General features: G+C 39.3%; 1 pseudogene across 1 annotated transcript in view; it reads right to left on the reverse strand.

The window, feature by feature from the left end:
- LOC308611043 (ferritin light chain-like) overlaps positions 1-10,768 on the reverse strand; it is a 39,558-nt pseudogene extending 28,790 nt beyond the window's left edge. The window contains exon 1 of the transcript in view: positions 10,755-10,768. The product of the transcript in view is annotated as a ferritin light chain-like (transcript). The remainder of the gene's footprint in view (positions 1-10,754) is intronic.
- Positions 10,769-17,502: the final 6,734 nt, after the last annotated feature.

Here is a 17,502-nt window from a genome sequence, read left to right on the forward strand (position 1 = left end):
TTCCTGTCCTGCCCCTAGGTTCTTCAGAAGAATTTTTTTTCAGATTCCATATATCTGTGTTAGCATACGGTATTTGTTTTTCTCTTTCTGACTTACTTCATTCTGTATGACAGTCTCTAGGTCCATCCACCTCACTGCAAATAACTCAATTTCATTTCTTTTTATGGCTGAGTAATATTCTACTGTATATATGTGCCACATCTTCTTTATCATTCATCTGTCGATGGACACTTAGGTTGTTTCCATGTCCTGGCGATTGTAAATACTGCCACAATGAACATGGTGGTACATGTCTCTTTTCGAATTATGGTTTTATTAGGGTATATGCCCAGTAGTGGGATTGCTGGGTCGTACGGTAGTTCTATTTTTAGTTTTTTAGGGAACCTCCATACTGTACTCAATAGTGGCTGTATCAATGTACATTCCCACCAACAGTGCAAGAGGGTTCCCTTTTCTCCACACCCTCTCCAGCATTTATTGTTTGTAGATTTTTTGATGATGGCCATTCTGACTGGTCACAGAAAGAACTTTGGCATGGTGTTCATCATCTAACTTATCCTAACATGCAGACATTTATGAGAGTAAAGTCATGTCTTTGCCAGAGTGGGTTGGTTATCTGGGCAACTGGGTCAAATCAAGAAGGGCAAATGTAGGCTGCCAGAGTAAATAAGGAGAGGAAAAACAAAAAGAACGAGCCATATCATTCATCAGTGATTTTCCCCCCAATATTCTTAGACTCCACCTATCTCCATCTTACTGGTAACACAGGAACTAGACTGAACAATCAGGTAAAAGGTCTCTACAGAAACTGAGGTAATATAGAAAATTTAAAAAAACATAAAATTGTAAATTTTCTTCCTAGGGCTAATTGAGATGATACTTCAATAATAACATAAGATCAGGTGAAGTCTAAAGAAATTTTAGAAAACCTGGATACAGTAAGAAAACATGTGTTCGCCAGCATCCGAATGTTAGAGAGACACCAAGACATGTGGGCCAAGTTCTGGAGAGAAGGGAAACACAGATGCAAGCTTGACATTTGGTGCAGCTTTTCTCCTTGGGGCATTTGCTGATTCAAATGTTATAGCCTAGGAGCTGAAAAGCCAAGGAGTTCAAAAGACTGTAACCACAGAAGCCAAACGGCAAGAGCTGAGGCTAAAAGCAACAACTAATGGAATGACAAGTTACACGTATCCTTAGTCTCACAGGGCTGGGGGAACCATTACATTTAAAGCCTAACAAATACAAGGGTAGTTGGGAATAGGGAGAATCCAAACGTTCACATGGTAATCCCAAACGGCAACACCCGTAGAGGAAGGACAAGACAGAAATAGAGCACCCTTCACACAGACGGAAAAAAAGGCTTTGAATGAGCTCAAACTGAGAATGGACTAAGGTTTCCAGTCCCTATGGTAACTGTCTGCCATGGGCAAAAGGAAATCTTTTCAAGAGAACGATAACAACATCCAGAATATGGAGGTATCTTTATAGTTTCCTAAAATAAGTTAAGCCCAATTTTAATATAAAAAATAATTGGACATACCAGGAAAAAGACTCAATGATCAAAAGCTCAAAAAAAAAAAAGAAAGAAAAAAGACAATATAAATAGACACAGGAGGACAAGAGTTAGTAGGCATTGGCTAAAAAACAAAACAAAACAACTATGATTAAACAAAGAAAATAGACACATGGCAAATAAGCATATGAAAAGATGCTACACATTCCATGTCATCAGGGAATTTTAAATTAGAATAACGAGATACCACTACACACCTATTCAAATAGCTAAAATCCAAATAATGAAATACCAAAGTTGTTGATGATGCAGAACAACTGAAATTCTCATTTGCTGCTAGCAGGGTACTTGGCAGTTTCTTACAAAACTAAACATACTTTTACCATACAGTGATCTAGTAATCATGCTCTTTGGTATTTACCCATAGGAACTGAAAAGTTATGTCCACATAAAAACCTGCACATGGATGTTTATAACAGTTTCTTTCATAATTGCCAAAACTTGAAATCAACCAAGATGTTTTTCAATAGGTGAATGGATAAACAAACTATGGTATATCGGTACAAAGGAACAACATTGAGCAATAAAGAGAAAATGCTATGAAGCCATGAAAAGACATGGAAGAAGCTTAAATGTATATTGCTATGTGAAAAAAAGCCAATCTGCAAAGGCTACATGCATATTATATGATTGCAGCTATATGAAATTTAGGAAAAGGCAAAAGTGTGGAGACAGTCAAAAGATCAATGGTTGCCAGAGGTTGCGGGGAGGGAGAAAAGGATGGGTGAAGTGCGGAATTTTAAAGGCAAAGAGACTTCCTGTGTATGGTTCTGTAATGGTGGATACAGGTTATTGCACATTTGTCAAAAATCATATAATGTACAAAACAAAGAGTGAAGTCTAATGTAAACCATGGATATTAGTTAGTAATAATGTATCAATATGGGTTCATTAACTATAACAAACATCTTACGCTAATGTAAGATGTTAATAATAGGGGAAACTGGGTAGAGAGCTAAGGAGTTATGAGAACTCTGTCCTTTCTGCTTAATTTTTCTGTAAACCAGAAACTGCTCCGAAATAGTCTGTTAATTTAAAAAACAAATCTAGACCTGCATACATAACTTGCACGTAAATCCAACCACAGCAGCATTATTCATAAGAGCCCCAAAGTGGAAATAACCAAATGACCATTTATTGTGAATGGATAAATGAAACATAGTAATATCCACACCATGGACTATTATTCAGCCATAAAAAGACATCAAGTACTGATGCATGCTACAACATGGATGAACCTTGAAAACATGCTAAGTAATTGTATGATTCCATTTGTAGGCAATGTCCAGACTAGACAAATCTGTAAAGACAAAGTATATTAGTGGCTGCCTAGGGTTTGGAGAAATGGGGGAGTGAGTGACCTATAATAGATTCTTTTTCTTTTGGGGGGTGGATGAAAGTTCTAAAATTGATTGTGGTGGTAGATGCATAACACATTAAATTGTACACTTTAAATAATATGGAAAGTAAAATATATCTCAATGAAACTATTATTTAAAATTATGATTAATGTATTAAAAGAAGGGCAACATGTACAATTTAAGCAAAAATGATCTGTGAAATGCAACCAAAAGAAACTTCTAGAATTAAAAAAGTTGAAATTAAGCACTCAGAAGATTGGTTGAACAGTACCTTAGTCAAACAAAAGAAAGGAATACAAATGTCAATTAAAAAATAACTACACAAAAATTTGGAGGGAAAATGATGGAAAACAGAGAAATAAGTACTTAAGACATATAGAGTATATGTGAAACACTGTGTCTAGCCAGCCCCAAGTCACACAGCCTAGGAAGGAGACACACAGCCTACCTGAATCACAAGGACTTCTCCAAAGTAAAAATGAGGTTCTGAGGCCAGAAGTGGAAGGAATGAATTACAAAGGAAAAGAACAATGGTAAACTATAATGTAGATATACATCGGTAAATACATAGGTTCCCTGGGGTTGTGATCTGGTACAAACAATAAAAAGAAAAAAGATAATACTCATAGTAGAGGCTGCTAGATTCTGCTGAGGAAAATGTCCAGGGAGGGAAGAGTTGATTTATTTCATTATTTTTCTAGAGTCCACATATAAGTGACATCATGCACTATTTGTTTTTGTCTTATTTCACTTAGCATCGTGGCCTCCAGTTTTATCCATGTTGACTTAAATGATAGGATTTTCTTCTTTTTTAAGGTTGAATAATATTCTATTCTATATATATACCATATTTCCTTTATCCATTAATCTACTATGGACACTTAGGTGGTTTCCATACCTTGGCTCTTGTGCATAATGCTACAATAAACATGGGAGTACAGATATCTCTTCAAATTATGATGATATTTCCTCTGGATATATACTCAGAAGTGGGCGTGAGGAAGAACTTAGGACACAAATCGACCCTATGTAAAAGATGTTGTAGGAATGAAAAAGTCTGAACACCTAGAAAGAGTGTGGAGTATTTGGAAAGGTCATTGTTCAAGGTCATACATAGTTTAAAGTTATGACATTTCAGTGAGCCTGTGTGCATGAAGGCTTGCTCATATTTTGGGATTTGAATACAGTGCAAAGAAGTGTTGCTAAATTTTCGATCAACATCAAAAAAAGGGTGGAAATGTTTTTTCTTTGATTATGAAACTGCAGGAAAGGCAAGCCTAGAATTCTAGGCCCACTAGAATTTTCCCTGATGATAGTGCTAATTTAGGAGAATAAGAAGGATCCAAGGCTATAGAACAATTTTGAAAGCAAAATAAGACCGCCGAGTCTTCACACAGTGTATGAGATTAAGTTTTAATGGCATATGATGAAGTGGCCATGACACAGCCAGCAGAGCTCATTGAGTTGTGGAAAATGGCTCTTGAAGCTACAGGAAATGGACCGTAGACATAGAAAAAGAACAAGGTAAATCCCAAAGAGTGGAAGGACAAAATTAATCAAGAGAAAAGTCAAAAATAGAGAAGAAAAGCAGTAAACGTGACAAAGAAAACCAAAAGCTTGCTCTTTACAAACACCAATAAAATAAGCAATATTTGGCAAATATGATAGAGATGGGACTAGCTATAAAACAGAGAGAATTTTTTTTTAATTACAGAAGAATACTATGGTAGCTTTATACCAACACATCTAAAAATCTGGACAAAATGGCTGATTATGATTAGTTATATGCAGCCATTATTTACTCCTGTTTTGAGTAGAGAATACAAGAAGCTTTATGAAAATAGAAAACATAATCAAAGATATACACCTTAGAAAGACATCAGTTATTTTCCAATGTATATAAAAAATTAGAAGAGTCCTAATACGAAAATCAGATACGGGGCTTCCCTGGTGGCGCAGTGGTTGAGAGTCCGCCTGCCGATGCAGGGGACACAGGTTCGTGCTGCGGACCGGGAAGATCCCACATGCCGCAGAGTGGCTGGGCCCGTGAGCCATGGCCGCTGAGCCTGCGCGTCCAGAGCCTCTGCTCCGCAACGGGAGAGGACACAACAGTGAGAGGCCCGCGTACGGCAAAAAAAAAAAAAAAAAGAAAGGGAGTGACAACTTAAATGATATATGGAATATTTTGCTGACTTACAAGAGCATGCAGAATTAACTATGACCCAGTTGAAATGTTAATTTTATTTTAATGTGTATGTTGGGATGGAGTCTTCAAGGTGCCAGAAAACAACCATTCATCCATGCTGTTTGGAACTGCAGCACACAGACACCTTCAGTTACCAGTTCTGTTCATGCCACAGAATCATCTTCAGAAAACATACTGTTTTTTATGGACCTGGTATATATCTTAATTAGTTTGAAGAATTCCCCAAATACCTGTTAATATGTAGTGCTCCAATTCCAATCTTGCCACGACCTGTACCAGTGACACAGCACATAGGAGTTTTATTTCTCTTTCTTTCTCTGGGTTGTTCAGAACCCAACGAAAGAACAATGGAATGGCATCAAAGAGATCAGGGTTCTTGTCCCAGAGTTACCATAAAATAATAGTGTCCTCTTGGGAAAATTATAGTTATTCTAGGCCGCTTTCCTTTTCTTTACTTTGACAGAGCTGCACCAGATGACCCCAAGTAACATTGCACTCTTTGCAGTAGTAGCTTAGATGTTATTGGTTTTCTGAAACAAATGAAGACAATGACACATGAAACTGTGCAACATCTCTGTAACTATGTTTTCTTAGAGTTGCCTCCATTTTACAGATGATAAGATGGCTGAGCACAGAAGTAGATGTCTTGACCAGAGTTTGCAGAGTAGATGGAACGGAACCACAAGTTTCCTTCTTTCCTGAAGCTCACTTAGCCAAAACATAGGCTTCTGAATATTAAGCTGTAAAGCATATTATCAGTATGCTTTAAAAGAAGCGGTTCTTCTAGGATTTCCAATTAATAGCAGGAGGTTTTGAAATTCTTCAAAGATCATCTAATTTTGTGAGATTTACAGCTCAATTTTCCTGTCAAGCAAGTTGTATTAGTGCCAATCATCTGAGCTGCTGGATGCTTCTCTGAACTTCTTGAAGTTTTCTTCTTGCTCTCTGAAATTCATGCCAGATAAGCCTTTTTCTAGAGCGTATATACAGACTTGTGTATTTTTTATACAGAAAAGCAATGCAGTGAGTCAGGACGGGGGTTAAGCCCTCATTCTCAGAGTGGTATTGAGCTCCTGGTGAAATATAATCATCATTTCCTCAGAATCGAAAAGCAATTATCTCTAGTTTTTAATCCCATTAACTATTTATACATTTATGTATGATACATGTATTTATTGTACCTACTAGGTGTGTTCTCTTTGGGAAGTACAAAGCTCTTTGAGATATAGGTAGTTCATTTTTTTGTTTTCCCACAAATACTGTGACCTTTTGAGCAGGAAGGTCTATATTTTACTAACATCTAGAACCAGCAGTTAACACGGTGTCTAAGATGTAGTCAATAAATATGAAATACATAAATGAACACATTTTTAAGGAAGGGCCAGGAAATGAACAAATAGAAATTTTTCATTTTCAGTCACAAAGCAACCAGAGACATAAAAATGATACAGACAACGAGTGCTACGGTCATTCAAATAAGGCATAGAATAGATACAACAAGGATCTCCTTATTGGCACAGGGAACTCTACTCAATATTTTGTAATAACTTATAAGGGAAAAGAATGTGAAAAAGGAATCACTGTGCTGTACACCTGAAAGTAACACAACATTGTAAATCAACTATACTTAAATTAAAAAACAAACAAACAGACAACAACAACAACAAAAAAACACAAAAGAGGTCATAGAAGTTTTTATGAGATTCCATAAGAGAAGCCAAATGAGGACGGGAGAGACAGCTTTTGAATCAATTCAGAGGAGAGGTCACAGAGAAACTTGTCTTTGACCTGAACTTGAGTTTCCATTAAGATTGCAACGCAGGGATATTACAGATGAAGGTAATCACATAAACTTACTACACTGAAACTTGCAGAGGTTATGAGTGTTGTTCAAGATCCCAAAGCAAGTGCATTGTGGAATCAGAATTTTAAGTGAGACCTAATGAACTAAAAACAAACAAACAAAAAAACAAACCTTTTCTGTGATACCATGTTGCCTTTGAAGTCGTTATTTTGGTGGGTTGGTAGAAAGTGGTTCCCGTGTTTCTGGCAGCAATGACTAGTTCTGTGCCCCCTGCGGCCCCCCACCCCCGAGTTGATCCTCAAAGTTTCCTTTAGAATGGACTTGCTAAAATGCAGACATGCAAGTATTCATGACGCCTGTGTCCAATCATTTCTCTTGCCATTGCCTACTTCACTTCTGGATTATATGAACAATTCACTGTCTTCATTTATGCTTTTCCCTCCTCCAAGAATTCCTTTCTCCCTATGGGGCACCTGGGAAACCCACTTCATTTTTCAAACCTCAGTTTACATATTATGTCTTTTGTGCAGTCTTCTTTTTAGTGTTGTGATCACATGCTCCTTTTTGCTACCCTTGCACTTCTGCATGCCTGATTGTTGCACTCGCTACACTGTATTGTGATTGTGTTGTTTACATATATCTGTGTTCTCCTGGACAACGTTCCTTGGGGCCAGGTACTACCGTTTTTCATCTATTGGTGTTGCCTTAGCATGTTGCTTGTTGCGAAGTAGTTAGTTATAAAAATGAGATTTGTTTAAATTGAAAATTGTTATGTACATATTAGTTATTATCATTTACAGATATAACAGGAAAAAATATTAATGCTGGTGCTGAAAGTTCACTTCTAGTAAATGATGGTGGTACTTGACTTCACTTATATTATTTTCCCCACTATTTTATATCTTTCTACCTGATATCTCTTCTTTATTTCCATCTCTTTCTTTATTACTAAACCAAGAAAAACAGGGATGAGGGTAGGGCTAGGCCATACTTGGCTGGAATAGTAAAGAAATTGTGTGGGGTTTTGGTGAGAAAATCCTGAAGCATACAGGTCTGCATCTTCCTTTTATTTTTATTTTTTTGCGGTACATGGGCCTCTCACCATTGTGGCCTCTCCCGTTGTGGAGCACAGGCTCTGGAGGTGCAGGCTCAGCGGCCGTGGCTCACGGGCCCAGCCGCTCCACGGCATGTGGGATCTTCCCGGACCAGGTCACGAACCCGTGTCCCCTGCATCGGCAGGTGGACTCTCAACCACTGCGCCACCAGGGAAGCCCCTGTTTGAAGTTTTTTGATAAATTAGATTTGATAACACAGTTTTATAAAAACTTAGTTTGGACATTTCTGAACCTCTTTTTTTGTTTCCTTATGTAAGAAAGCTGCTTGCTTAGGGTTAATACTAATTCAATGGGGGTAAGATTTACACAGGACTAACCCTAACATTCATAGTGTGTGGCACAGGAAACAACTTTGAATGGCCATTTCAAGGAACAATATACTTAAGTGTATACAATGAGTAAAATGGATGAACTACACAAATTTATGAGTTGAAAACCATAGAATCATAGAATTTTCTCACTGTAAAGGCTCTTACTTTTCCAACTGCTTAACTTCAACCTCTGTTAAAGCACTTCAGTAACAGGGAGTTCTTGAGTTTAAAATGCAGTCGGCCCATTTTATAGTTGAAAGGTTCTACTTGTCAAAATATTCATCCTTTTATCAACCTAAACCTGTCTACTTGGTCTAAAATCTTCAGTGTGGGACAGTCTAAACCCTTTTTCATAGGACAACTCCTAAAATAGTTTAGAGCGACCACCTACTTCTCTCCTGGTCTTGCTTCATGTCATCTATTCCCAGTTCCTTCAATTACTTCTTATTTTAGATTCCAGACACTTTACTGAATTCATCACTTTCTTCAGTATAATAACTCATTTGCTGAATGTGATATTTTAAGCCTAAAAGGATTTGTTTACTGTTTTCTGTAAAGAATTAAAACATAAAATGTCCAATCAACCAATAATTCTTCACCTAACATGATTCATATACACCAATTGATAAGGAAAATTTAAAAACTCAAATTACTTCATTCTTAAAGAGTGATCATAGTATGTCCTTATTTATAATGTACAGGAAATATGAATTTTCTTTCTGTGCATCTATAACAGTGCCCTCTTGCAGGGTACAGAGGATCCTCCATTGATGCTGCCTAATGATGCGTATGTGATATCCTGATATTTACTAAGAAGTTAGATATTCAGGAGGATTTTTTGTTCCCAGCAGACATACACATATGAATTTTTCTTCTCTATTTTTGTGTGTTTCTAACTTTTATTATTCATCTATTGGCACTTCAGTGCATTCACCAAACTGCACCATAAACATCAAAGTAGATTACTTCACTTTTCCTTTTATGAGATTATTATACTTATCAACCAATATTTGAGCCCTTAATATGGGCAAATCATCCTAGCCTGTTAAGCACAGAGGTAAAGAGCATGGAGTTGAGAGGGCACACACCAAGATTTGAACAAATTACTTAATCTCTCTAAGTCTTCATTTTTGTATGTGAAAAATGAGAATAATTACAATGATTGAACTCATAAGGTGGATCGTAGAAAACATCTAGGTGCTACATGCAAAGAGCTTGTTTGACTACCTGGCAAATATATCCATTCTTTATTAACATGATGGTGATGATGTTGATGGTGATGATGATGATGATGCAGCTACCAGCAGGTGTCCTTATTAGGTTGGTAAGGATGGTGAATAAACCACAAGATCATGTCTGTGAACATTTGCATTCTAAGGCTACACTGCCTTTGCCTTCTCAACTCCGGCTCCACTCCTCATCTGTTTAAACATCTCCCAAGATAGCTCAGGTCTTCTCCTCTATGAAGCTATTCTGCACTACTCCTCTAGAATGAACTTAAAATACATTGCTTGCACTTATATTAATTTATATCAAGTACAAACTTCTGCAGTGGAATCACTCATCCTCCGTCAACCTTATATGGACCTTTACCTCCAACACTGATGCCTAGCAAATCCTTCCACTACATTATAAATTATTAACCATAAGGTTTAGCATGTTCTCTCTTCCAAGGTGTTTAGAACTTTAAAGGAGAAAGAAGCCTGCCCAAGTGGACAAAGCTAACACTTATCAAGCATGAGCTCCCAACATTTGCACCAGACAATTTCACATCATCTCATTATAAACTGACAATAATCTTTGTGAGGTTGGGGTCCTAACCTTCTTTTTACTGTGAATCCCTTTGACAATATGGAGTAGCCCATTTAAATAGTCTTAAAATAACACTTTTAAATTCATAAAATATAATACATAGAATCTCAAAAGAAACTAGTTACTATGTTTTAAATGTAGTCATTAGAATATTTTAAAAACCAAATTTGTGATATAGAAACGAATGGGTATTTAAACTCATCAAATAACAAGATATAACAGAGACTCTATTAACTACTATACTTAAAAATAGTGATGTTGGGGAGATGGGTTCACAACTCTGATACATGTGTACTGAAATTGGAACAATTAAATAAATAGATGGTGGATGGTGGTAGCCACATTTCTCAATATTGAAGTATGAATTTACAGATAAACAAGAGGAGAAGGCTAAACTAATCTCAGCGTTAATGCATTATAGTTGCAGACATCAGTATACACTCAGCTCAATATAGATATAGATAGTTATATATAGAAGTATTTACTGATATGTGTATATACATGGGTTAGTATACATATATATTTCTTTGTTCTCTCAGTTAAGAGAGCCTAATCAAATAATAGCCCACTAGCAACAGCACATCTAGAGCCCAGATCTTGGTTTCTATTACTACTCTCCAATAAAAGGAATCAGGGCTCCTCAGAGAAATGACTGATTCTAGGACTGGGGCAGGAAATACACAAAATGAGCCTGGAGCATCTTGTGGTACCAAAAAGTCAGGAAGTATTAAACACACACACAAACATGCATGCTAAACACAGATACACACAGATACACACACACACACAAACTCACACACCCCAAAAGGAGTATGTCAAAGGAGCACAGGTGCCAAAAGCAAAAGCTCCCAATGGCCAAAGCTGGAACAATTCAAACAACAAAATAAAGTAGTATTGGATTATAACCCAAAGGATAAAATAGATATCCATGAGTCTATACTGATATAAATAAATATCAATAATTGAATAAATTAATGTTTAGGGGAAAATAGACAAATCTGTGTGGAAGAATTCCAAATACTTTATGTACATACTCTGTCCTCAAGGAGGTGGATCATAACTCTCCACTTTTTGGGTTTGTGCTTCACATAGTGACTTCCTTCCAACAAGTGTAGTGTGGAAGGGGTGGAGGAGTAACTTTACAGTGGAGAAATCTGAGACACGACCTCAGCCAGGTTATCAAGGTCAACATCAACAGGCAAATCACATTGATAGCATGTACCCTTGATAAGATGTTATTAAAAAGGCACTTTATCTGGTTGTCCTCCCAATAAACCATAATCCCAGTCTTACCGTGAGAAAAGCATTGGACAGTTTACATTAGTGAGGTATGCTACAAAACACTTGATCACTGCTCCTCAAAACCGTCAAGGTTGGGGCTTCCCTGGTGGCGCAGTGGTTGAGAGTCCGCCTGCCAATGCAGGGGACACGGGTTCGAGCCCTGGCCTGGGAAGATCCCACATGCCAGGGAGCAACTAAGCCCGTGAACCACAAATACTGAGTCCATATGCTGCAACTACGGAGGCCCACGCGCCTACAGCCCGTGCTCCACAATGAGAGAGGCCACTGCAATGAGAGGCCGGCGCGCTGCAACGAAGAGTAACCCCCGCTCTCCGCAACTAGAGAAAGCCCGCACGTAGCAACAAACACCCAACACAGCCAAAAATAAATAAATTAAATAAATACATTTAAAAAAGAAACTGTCAAGGTTATCAAAAACAAGAAAAGCCTGAGAAACTACCACAGCCCAGAGGAGCCTAAGGGGGCTTGATAACTAAATGTAATGTGGTGTCCTGGATGGAAGCCTGAAATGGAATTAAGGACACTAGGCAAAAGCCAAGGAAATCTGAATAAAGTACAGACTCTGGTTAATATTATTGTATTAATATTGGCTCATTAATTGTAAAAAAGGTACCACACTGGTGTACGGTGTCAATAATCGAGGAAATTGGGAATGAGATATATAAGAACTCTGTATTATCCCCTTAATTTTTCTGTATATCTAAAACCATTCTAAAATAGATATAGTCTATTAGATAAAACAAAAAAGGTAATGATGATTTGATTGTAACATCAGACTAGTGATACTTTGAGATATCTATAAAAACTGCCTTAGGAAATTGTCTGTGGTATCTGCTGGGGATATAGTCACAGGTACTCCTAATATTATTGTGGTTTGTTGTCTGCATTTAGATTTAAAGGACATGCTAAATACTAAATTGCAGCTAGAGGTTAGTGAAATTAAAGATGTAATATTCCCATCCAGATTCCACATACACTTTGATACATATTAAGAATCCCCTGCTCTTTGGTGAGGTCTAATTTTATGAAAGTGAAACTCAGAGAGATGAATTAGGTTGTTCCAGCTTTTTAAAAGCCCGCATTCTAGGGTCAAGAATTCTTACTGAGCCTTGTTGAAACTGTTTGCTACACTACCTCCTAATTTTGGAACTGCTAAACAGAGAGTTGGGAACTCTTCCTAGATTAAAAGTACTGCCTTGGCCTTGTGCAATTATACTGTTTAGGTTGCTGGACAAATCCAAGGATAAAACTGGCCTGGACCTAGTGATGGGCAATTCCAAAAGCAAGCTGAATGTGAGAAGTTCACTCACAGAGAACCCTAGGGTCAAAAAGCCTCTCTACTTGGGAATGGCTGAACACCGGGAAAATAAGCCCTGGTTCAGCTGTAAAGAGAGCACATCCTTGGCCTTTTTTTCCCCCTTAAGTCCGGAAACTGATGATCTGGTCAGCTTAGGAGAGGGAGGAAGGGAAGGAGGGAGGGAGGAAAATGAGAGAGAGAGAGAAACCTGTTAATAGCTGGTGCCAATTTAAAGAGAAGGAAAGGGTTTATTATATACGTATATGCTAATATTATTCCTAAAGCCAATTCTGATAAATCCTTCGGGAAAGAAAGAGATGCAGCCACCTGTTAATGTGGCTTCAGCTTCTTTGTGTCCAAATGTTACAGCTGTCACCAGACCAGCCATTCCACTTGGGGCGGGGCCAGGGGGTTAGAGGGGGAACATCTGTCCACTAAGGACACTACTGAACAGCAACAAAATCTTGGGGCGACCCCTCTCTCTTTCCTCGAGTGCTTTTGCTAGCCGGTCCTACTTCCCCACTCCTTTGGGAGTTTCCTGTTCCATTACGTAGGCAAGAGGGCGAGAGGTCCCAGCTTTCCTAATTGTGAGTGGTTTGGCTGGGTGTGTACGTGCGAGTAACTGTGTGTGTGTGTGTATGTGTGTGTGTGTGTGTGTTGAGGGAAAGTGGAGCTTGCTACAGGGGCTTGGAAAAACTAGTCGCCAATTTAAAATATTTTCGGAGTGTTTGAATGATATCTTCAAAGCTAATCCCACTCTCAAATTCAGCGAAATGAACAATACAGATAAGGAAGATGAAGAGGGTGGAAAACCCACACAGCGGAATGGAGCTGTGCATGCCGCGGGAGTGACAGGGGAGCGCTCAGAGGTAAGGCGCTCTGCAGAGAAAGTCACTCTGGCTCTTCTCTCTCGGTCCACCAGCCGGCGACGCTTCTTCTGTAAAAGCATTCCTAGAAAATAACCCTACAACCGGGAAGGGTAGCGATCTTTGAGCGCAGTTTCCAGGAGCCGGTCCCCGCAGCAGGAAGAGGCCCCTCTCCCCCCGCGGCTGGCGCGGAATGTGGCGATCCGGCCCGGCGCGGGGGATGACTTCCTGCGGCCGGAGCTCGGCGGCGGAAGCGGCGGGAGCAGCTGCTGCAGCTGGCAGGTGGGGTGGGGGCCGGCCGAACTGACCAAGCACAGACCCGGCGCGGCGGCACTGCGGCCCCGGGGCAGCCGGCGCGGGGACATGCGCTGATTCGATCCCTCCGGAGAAGGTAAGCAGCCCGGCTATTATTAGCCTCGGCCACACTAATGGGGTTTGTAATACAGAGGGAAGAAGGGGAATATCCCTGCCGCCTTCTGCAATGGGAAAAGGAGCAGCAACTGGAATTGAATTATCAATCAGCCAAGTGCTTGAGATTATTGGAGGAGCGGTGTTAGTGGGCAAACAAAGAAGGCGGTCAGCCTCTGTAATCTTAAGATAATCAACCATTGCTGTGCCACACTCGCTTAGATATTGAAGAGGATTCAGAATGTAAAATAATTTGAGTTGCACTTTTACGTTGCTACCTTCAACCTTCGCTTGGTTATTTTTGGTTTGCGAGCAGCAGGTTCTTGTCAGCAGCCTGGAGAAGTAATCGGAAATCTTCCCTCTTCTTTTGCCTTCCTCAGTCTTCTCCCCTTCCAGTTATTAGAATGGGTCTGCACATTTCAACGTCAAACACCCACTTCAATACTGAACCTTTAGAAAGAATCTCCAATTAGAGGAGAAACTTACCTCCTGGAGTTCAGCTTGGGTTGAGCAGCACTTGTCCCCACTTCTCCCTTCATTTACCATCTTCTCTTGTCAATCATTTCATGGATTCCCCCACCCCCCACCCCGGGGATGCTGTGCTCATTAACAAGCCAGCTCTTGTCAGCTCCTGTCCACCACCTCTGTTCCGTGACTGATTTTTCAAGGACCCAGAAAGGGCATTGCCTTATACCATGTTTGGACTATTATCTGTGTCCTTCCCCAAAATGCATGGCATGAAAAATCCTTTAAACTCAGTACCAACATGGTTTCAGATAACTCCCTTCATTGTAGTCACTGCAGCTACCAGATGGGTTTCGAGGACAGCAGGATCTGTTGGGGTGTGAGAAAGAGGGCTATACCTACATATTTTGCTCCACGTGCATAAGAATAGGTGGAAGTAGAAATGCAAATGTCAGTCTGTCCCGTTTTTCTTGAAGCTTTTTTAGTCCAGCTAGGTTGTGAGACACCTAGCTGGGTAGGGTATGGGGCAAGTCCTCCTGCAAAAGCAAGCAGTGTGTTTGTCCTAGGATTCCCCCAATAACCTCAAAAGAGATTCCAGAGAGGCTTTTCCCACAGGCAGTCAGAAAGCCAGGGGAGGTGGCCAAGGTAAACCTCAGGTTATTTGGGCATCCTCAAGTTAGTCTCCCCTTTTAGGGGTTCTGACCTAGGATTTCCCCACAAACGCTTTGCTGCTGAGCTCAAGTGCCCATTCTTGTTGCCACCTAGGGATGTACAATTGAATGATATTCTGTGAAATAGTGAAGATTGCTATGGTGGGGATTACAAATGTGCCACTTCACCAACAGAGAACAGTTGCAATAAGCCAGACTGTGTGGTGTCTGTGTGCCAATATTCCATTTAAGAAGAGATTTGTTATCTTTAAATCTGAAATTAAAGAGACAGTTTGACTCAAAAGGCCATGGATTTTATTTTAACAAATTAAAATAGGAGATCAATGAAAAAGAGGTCCAGGGTTTATAGCTAACCTTCTTTTTTATATATTGCTTTAGAACAAGATACTGGTTCTGAAAAATCATGTTACTTCTATTATATATTGTTATTGTTTTTCTGATTACAAATTCTCTATTTATAAATACACTTTGGAAAGATTTGAGTTGGTTTCTTTGTCTCTATCTTCAGTATATGAGGCAGAAGGAGTGGAGGGGGGTGGGCAAATCCCACTCCAAGTGGCCCACTCAGAGAATTGTTCCCCGGACCATGCAAACCTCTGGACCGATATTGTTTTGGCTGGTTGTTATTATTATCTTTAAATGTGGTTTGGGTTTGAAATATTAAATTTTCAATATTCTAAAATTTTGACTCAGGCACACCAACTAGAAGAGAGAACAAAGAACAAGAATAGCAAAACTATTTTCCACCTTTCTTTTTTTCTTCCCCCAATGTATTTATTTATTTATTTATTTTTATTAGTTTCTGCTTTATAACAAAGTGAATCAGTCATACATATACATCTGTTCCCACATCCCTTCCCTCATGCATCTCCCTCCCTCCCACCCTCCCCTTCCCAACCCCTCCAGGCGGTCACAAAGCACCGAGCTGATCTCCCTGTGCTCTGCGGCTGCTTCCCTCTATCTATCTACCTTACGTTTGGTAGTGTACATATGTCCATGCCTCTCTTTCGCTTTGTCACAGCTTAGCCTTCCCCCTCCCCATATCCTCAAGTCCATTCTCAAGTAGGTCTGTGTCTTTATTCCCGTTTTACCCCTAGGTTCTTCATGACATTTGTTTTTTAATTCTGTATATATGTGTTAGCATACGGTATTTGTCTTTCTCTTTCTGACTTACTTCACTCTGTATGACAGACTCTAGGTCTATCCACCTCATTACAAATAGCTCAGTTTCGTTTCTTTTTATGGCTGAGTAATATTCCATTGTATATATGTGCCACATCTTCTTTATCCATTCATCCGATGATGGACACTTAGGTTGTTTCCAGCTCCGGGCTATTGTGAATAGAGCTGCAATGAACATTTTGGTACATGTCTCTTTTTGAATTATGGTTTTCTCAGGGTATATGCCTAGTAGTGGGATTGCTGGCTCATATGGTACTTCTATTTTTAGTTTTTTGAGGAACCTCCGTACTGTTCTCCATAGTGGCTGTACCAATTCACATTCCCACCAGCAGTGCAAGAGTGTTCCCTTTTCTCCACACCCTCTCCAGCATTTATTGTTTCTAGATTTCTTGATGATGGCCATTCTGACTGGTGTGAGATGATATCTCATTGTAGTTTTGATTTGCATTTCTCTAATGATTAATGATCTTGAGCATTCTTTCATGTGTTTGTTGGCAGTCTGTATATCTTCTTTGGAGAAATGCCTATTTAAGTCTTCTGCCCATTTTTGGATTGGGTTGTTTGTTTTTTTGCTATTGAGCTGCATGAGCTGTTTATAAATTTCGGAGATTAATCCTTTGTCAGTTGCTTCATTTGCAAATATTTTCTCCCATTCTGAGGGTTGTCTTTTGGTCTTGTTTATGGTTTCCTTTGCTGTGCAAAAGCTTTGAAGTTCCATTAGGTCCCATTTGTTTATCTTTGTTTTTATTTCCATTTCTCTAGGAGGTGGGTCCAAAAGGATCTTGCTGTGATTGATGTCATAGAGTGTTCTACCTATGTTTTCCTCTAAGAGTTTGATAGTTTCTGGCCTTACATTTAAGTCTTTAATCCATTTTGAGCTTATTTTTGTGTATGGTGTTAGGGAATGATCTAATCTCAAACTTTTACATGTCCCTGTCCAGTTTTCCCAGCACCACTTATTGAAGAGGCTGTCCTTTCTCCACTGTACATTCCTGACTCCTTTATCAAAGATAAGTTGGCCATATGTGCGTGGGTTTATCTCTGGGCTTTCTATCCTGATCCACTGATCTATCTTTCTGTTTTTATGCCAGTACCACACTGTCTTGATTACTGTAGCTTTGTAGTA

This window comes from Mesoplodon bidens (genome assembly GCF_964165515.1).
Source record: "Mesoplodon bidens genome assembly, contig: HAP1_SCAFFOLD_417, whole genome shotgun sequence".
NCBI lineage: Eukaryota > Metazoa > Chordata > Mammalia > Artiodactyla > Ziphiidae > Mesoplodon > Mesoplodon bidens.